The sequence below is a fragment of the Impatiens glandulifera genome, chromosome 6 (assembly GCF_907164915.1).
Source record: "Impatiens glandulifera chromosome 6, dImpGla2.1, whole genome shotgun sequence".
Lineage (NCBI taxonomy): Eukaryota > Viridiplantae > Streptophyta > Magnoliopsida > Ericales > Balsaminaceae > Impatiens > Impatiens glandulifera.
Window position 1 is genome coordinate 29,855,689 of NC_061867.1, and position 6,633 is coordinate 29,862,321.

Here is a 6,633-nt window from a genome sequence, read left to right on the forward strand (position 1 = left end):
TCATTAACGTTGGAGAACATATCGTTTATGAAATTGTGCATATAACGTTCTTCATTGACCTCTTCGTTAACTGTATTATTCGTCTCCGTTCTCGGATAGTTGAATTCTGGCACGGCATCCTCTGACTGATCATCATCATCATCATCATCGTAGTCATCGGCATCTTCATCGACATCGTCATTAACCACTTGAGTAGTACGTCTTTTTTCTCCATGACAATACTAGTACTCATAATGCACATTTATTCCATAAATGATGAGGTGAGTCTTCACTTCGTCTATTTCCATAAACGGCGTGTTCAAGCATTTCACGCAAGGACATTTCACTGTTTGTCGGGATGTACTCTTAACAGCAAACTCAAGGAATTTGTCAACACCTTCCTCGTAATTTGGATGATCTCGACGTAAGGTCATCCAGCTTTTATCGGGTACTTCCATCTTTCTAATAAAATGGAAAACAACCCACGTTATTATTTACTTAACTTTGTCTAAATTAATTAGGATTACATATTTCTAACATAATCTCTACATATCCAACCAAAATTCCACCGTAATTCTAGCATACATATAATCTAATATTATTTCATTCTTACACATTTCAAAGCAATCAATTCTAATCCAACATAATTTTATTCATACACAATTCATTCCATATAACAATTCCAACCTAAAATGAAATCTAATTCAAACTCAATCTAATTCAACATTTCAAACATAATCTAACATAATTAATCAACCCAAACATAAATCAAACTTAAGTCTCACATTAAAATCTAACATAAATCAACCATAAACATAAATAAAACTTAAATCTAACATTAAAATCTAACATAAATCAACCCTAAACATAAATCAAACTTAAATCTAACATTAAAATCTAACATAAATCTAACATTAAATGTAACATAAATCTAACATTAAATCTAACATAAATCTAACATTAAATCTAACATAAAATCTAACATTAAATTACTAACCTAACCATATAATAAAACAACAATAACAAACCTTGCACAAAAAGAGCAACGAAGAAGAAGAGCGGGCGGTGTACGTAGATCGAACAATAATAAACCCTATTAATCAAACAATAAAGTATGAATCAAAAACCAAATCCAACAATTCATACAAAATTAACTCAAACCAAAATCAAAATAAAAATCAAACCAATCTAAACTAAATCAAACCAAAATCAAACTTCAATCCAACCAAAATCAAACCAACATCAAACCAATCTAACCTAAATCAAACCAAAATCAAATTTCAATCCAACCAAAATCAAACCAACATGAAACCAATCCAACCTAAATCTAACAAACATCAAACCAATCTAACCTAAATGAACAATAATCAATGCATTCACAAACTCAAATCTAACCTAAACAAACAATAATAATATTTCATTATTCAATACATGACTCTAACATAAAGTTAACCAAAATCATACCAAAAACAAATAAAAATCAAACCAAAACCTTAATTTAAACAAGATCTAATCTAAATCAAAATGCAATCAAACCAAAATCAGACTTCAATCAAACAAAAATCCAAATTCTAACCTAAAATTCATACCTAAAATTCATACATACAAATTCAAACCTAAAAATCTAACATAAACTCCAATCATAATTCTAATAAACCTAAATTTCAATTCATATATATATATATATATATATAACTGATTACCTTTGGTCGGAGGAGAAGAGCGGCTGAAGGAGGAGAAGACCAGCGGCTGAAGGAGGAGAAGAGCGGCAAACAGGAACAGAGGGCGTCGGTCGGTGGCGGCGGCGTCGTCGTCTGTCGCTCGTCGTCTTGGGTCGGCGACGTCCTTGGTCGGCCGCGTCTTCTATCTGGCGGCGTCGATTTGGGCTGGCGGCGTCGATTTGGGCTAAGGGGGCGCGGAAGAGAGAAGCAGGAGCAAAAACGGGGAAAGAAGGAATGGGAAGAAGAAAAGGGGAAAAGGGTTTTAATTTTTTTTTATTAAATTATTACCGAAAGTTTAAATAAAACCTTCGGTTTTTACATTGATCAAAAATGAAGGTTTTAATAAAACTTTCGGTTTTTGATCAATGTAAAAACCGAAGGTTTTATTTAAACTTTCGGTTTTATCAATGTAAAACCCGAATGTTAGACTAAAACCTTCGGTTTTCATTTTCATATTTCCGAGAGATGTGAAATAATCTATCGGTTTTGATAACTAATTCCGAGAGTTATATAATAAACTTTCGGTTTTACAATTTGACAAAATTTTAAATTCATTTGTTTATCACTTTCTAATAACATTGAACATCATCAATTTAACTCATTTGATATCCTTAAAACATTTCCCAATCCATATGATCAAGCATTACACAAATACATAAGATAATCAAACACAAACATTCAAATACACTTCTCTATATAATCAAACACATTCATAAACATTTTAACATTAAACACAATATTAATTTTTAAAATACAACACACAATAGATTATATTAGTTAGGAGTCTATATGTGAAGGTAAAAAACACTTTAATTTAAAAAATGAGAAGTGATATTTCCGAAAGTTTTATCATTACTTTCGGAAATAGCTATCAAAACCGAAAGATTTAGATAACACTCTCGGTCTTGGAAATGGTAAAACCGAAAGTTATATTATTAACTTTCGGTTTTTGATGGTTATTTCCGAAAGTTCATTATATAACTTTCGGAATTATCACTTTACCAATTGTTAAATTCATTTGTTTATCACTTTTCTAATAACCTTGAACAACATTAATTTAACACATTTGATATCCTTAAAATATTGCATAATCCATATGATCAAACATTACACACATTCATAAGATAATCAAACATAAACATTCAAATACACTTATCTATAATAATCAAACACAATCATAAACACTTTAACATTAAACACAATATTAATTTTTAAAATATAACACACAATAGATTATATTAGTTAGGAGTTAATATTATTAGGTTAAAAACAAAATAATTTAGGTTAAGATATTTTTAATCTAAGGGCAAAACCGAAGGTTTATTTGAAAACCTTCGGTTTTACCCTTCCCCACACCTAGAAAATTTTCAGATATTTTTAATCTAAGGGCAAAACCGAAGGTTTATTTGAAAACCTTCGGTTTTTACCCTTCCCATATTTTTAATCTAAGGGCAAAACCGAAGGTTTATTTGAAAACCTTCGGTTTTACACTTCCCCACACTTAGAAAATTTTCAGATATTTTTAAACTAAGGGCAAAACCGAAAGTTTATTTGAAAACCTTCGGTTTTACCCTTCCCCACACTTAGAAAATTTTCAGATATTTTAATGTAAGGGCAAAACCGAAGGTTTATTTGAAAACCTTCGGTTTTTACCCTTCCCATATTTTTAATCTAAGGGCAAAACCGATGGTTTATTTGAAAACATTCGGTTTTACCCTTCCCCACACTTAGAAAATTTTCAGATATTTTTAAACTAAGGGCAAAACCGAAGATTTATTTGAAAACCTTCGGTTTTACCCTTCCCCACACTTAGAAAATTTTCAGATATTTTTAATGTAAGGGCAAAACCGAAGGTTTATTTAAAAACCTTCGGTTTTTACCCTTCCCATATTTTTAATCTAAGGGCAAAATCGAAGGTTTATTTGAAAACCTTCGGTTTTACCCTTCCCCACACTTAGAAAATTTTCAGATATTTTTAAACTAAGGGCAAAACCGAAGGTTTATTTGAAAACCTTCGGTTTTACCCTTCCCCACACTTAGAAAATTTTCAGATATTTTTAATGTAAGGGCAAAACCGAAGGTTTATTTGAAAACCTTCGGTTTTTACCCTTCCCATATTTTTAATCTAAGGGTAAAACCGAAGGTTTATTTGAAAACCTTCGGTTTTACCCTTCCCCACACTTAGAAAATTTTCAGATATTTTTAAACTAAGGGCAAAACCAAAGGTTTATTTGAAAACCTTCGGTTTTTACCCTTCCCCACACTTTCAGATATTTTTAATCTAAGGGCAAACCCGAAGATTTATATGAAAACTTTCGGTTTTTACCCTTTAGATTTTTTTAAAAGAGGGTCAAAACCGAAGGTTTTTAAATAAACCTTCGGTTTTGGCCATGCTGTTTTTTTTTAAAGATGAAAAGTAAACAAATATAACATATAATTAATTAACAACATATTCAAACCAAACCAAACCAACCAAACATAATACTAATAATTCATGAATATTAAAACAAAACACATAAAAATATTGTCATCGTTCGTACGAAAAAACTAATAAAAACATAATAAATCTAGAAATTAATTAATTATTAGATGGGGTGGAAGGAAGGGGTGGTTGATTCAGTCGACTCCTCAACACCACAAGTTCCTGTTCGAGATTCTCTAATCTCTGGGCCATTTCGGCCATGTCCGTTTTAATTTCACTAAGCAAACGACCTCTTTCCGCATCCCTTAATCGGATTTGTTCTATTTCCAGCGTCATTTGTCTTACCTCTTCCTCACGTGCCGCAATTTCTGATTGTGCTATCAGATTCTGGTAACACGGATGCAGTTTCTCCGGTGTACGTCGAAGTCTCTTCCATGTCGAATCACCCATATCCTAAATGCATTTTCATATATATATATATATATATTAATCAAAAAAATAACGTAAACTAGCATAAATCTAGATCTATAATATATATATATAAACTTAAGAAATCTAAATCTTATAATAAACAAAACAAAAAAAACCAAATGAAACAAATTACCTGAACGAGAGAGGAGATGAAGAGGAGAAGAACCGGCTTGGAGGAGGCAGGCGGCGGCGGCGCGGAAGAGAGAGAAAGGAGAGATGAGTGGAATGAAAAAGAGAATGGTTAGGGTTTGTATTTATAGAGGTTGATGCCGAAGGTTTTCATAAAACTTTCGGTTTTGATATTAGTCAAAACCGAGGGTTTATTAAAGACCCTTCGGAAAAAACCATTACCAAATTTAGAATTTTTTTTTAATGAGCAAAACCGAAGGTTCTTTGTAAAACTTTCGGAAATGAAATTTTCAAAAAAGGCAAAACCGAAGGTTTTTTGAATAACCTTCATAATTAAAAAACCAAGGGATTTCAAAACCGAAAGGTTTTTACAAAAACCTTCGCAATTAACCCACATCCAACACTTAGAATTTTTTTTGGTTTTTTGGGAAGGTAAAAACCGAAAGTTCTACAAAGAACTTTCGGTAATAATTAATAAACCCGAAGGTTTTACACCCCACTCGGAATCTATTTTTAATACCGAAGGATTTGTTCCTCTCGGGAGTATTTAGGAGAGTTTTAAAAAACCTTCGGTAAAAACCGTCGGTAAAGGTCTTTTTTTACCAGTGCCTCTTAAGTTAATTAATTATTTATTTCTTTATTAATTTTATTTTTTATTTTAAATTGATCCAACCATTTTAAAGTAGAATATGTTATTCAATTTATAGTAAATATATTATGTACAAAGTTAAGGGTGTGTTTGATAGCCCTGGAATTGGCATTGGAATTGGAATTGGAGGGTCCAATTCCAATTCTTATGTTTGTTAGACACTTTAATATTAAGAATTGGAATTGGAATTAGAATTCCAATGGAATTCAATATAGTGTAATTTGATAGTTCTCAATTCCTATCTTTTTAGGTCGGAATTGTAATTCCAAATTAACACGTTTTTTATGTTTTTGACATGTTTAACACGTTTTTCACACATTAAACACGTTTTTGGCACGTTTAACACATTTTTGACACATTTAACACGTTTTTCACGTCCTTGACACGTCTAACACGTTTTTGACACGTTTAACATGATTTTCACGTTTTTAACACGTTTTTGGCACGTTTAACACGTTTTTGTCACGTTTAACATGTTTTTAACACGTTTAACACGTTTTGACACATTAAACATATTTTTCACGTCCTTGACATGTTTAACACGTTTTTGACGTATTTAACACGTTTTTCACGTCTTTGACATGTTTAACACGTTTTTGACACGTTTAACATGATTTTCACGTTTTTAACACGTTTAACATGTTTTTGACACGTTTGACACGTTTTTTATGTTTTAGCACATTTTGCACGTTTTGGCACGTTTAACAAGTTTTTCACATATTTAACACGTTTTTGACGCGTTTAACAAGTTTTCACGTTTTTGACACATTTAACACGTTTTTTTACGTTTTTGACATGTTTAACGCAATTTTTTACGTTTTTGACATGTTTAACGCGTTTTCACGTTTTTGACACATTTAACACGTTTTTTTACGTTTTTGACACGTTTACCACATTTTTGACACATTTTCACATTTTGGCACGTTTAACAAGTTTTTCACATATTTAACATGTTTTTTACACGTTTAACACGTTTTCACGTTTTTGACACATTAACACATTTTTGACACGTTTACCACATTTTTGACACTTTTAACACGTTTTAGCACGTTTAACAAGTTTTTCACATGTTTAACACATTTTTGACACGTTTAACACGTTTTCACGTTTTTGATACATTTAACACATTTTTTTACGTTTTTGACACGTTTAACATGTTTTCACGTTTTTAACACATTTAACACTTTTTTACGTTTTTGACACGTTTACCACATTTTTGACACGTTTAACATGTTTTTCACGTTTTGGCATGTTTAACACGT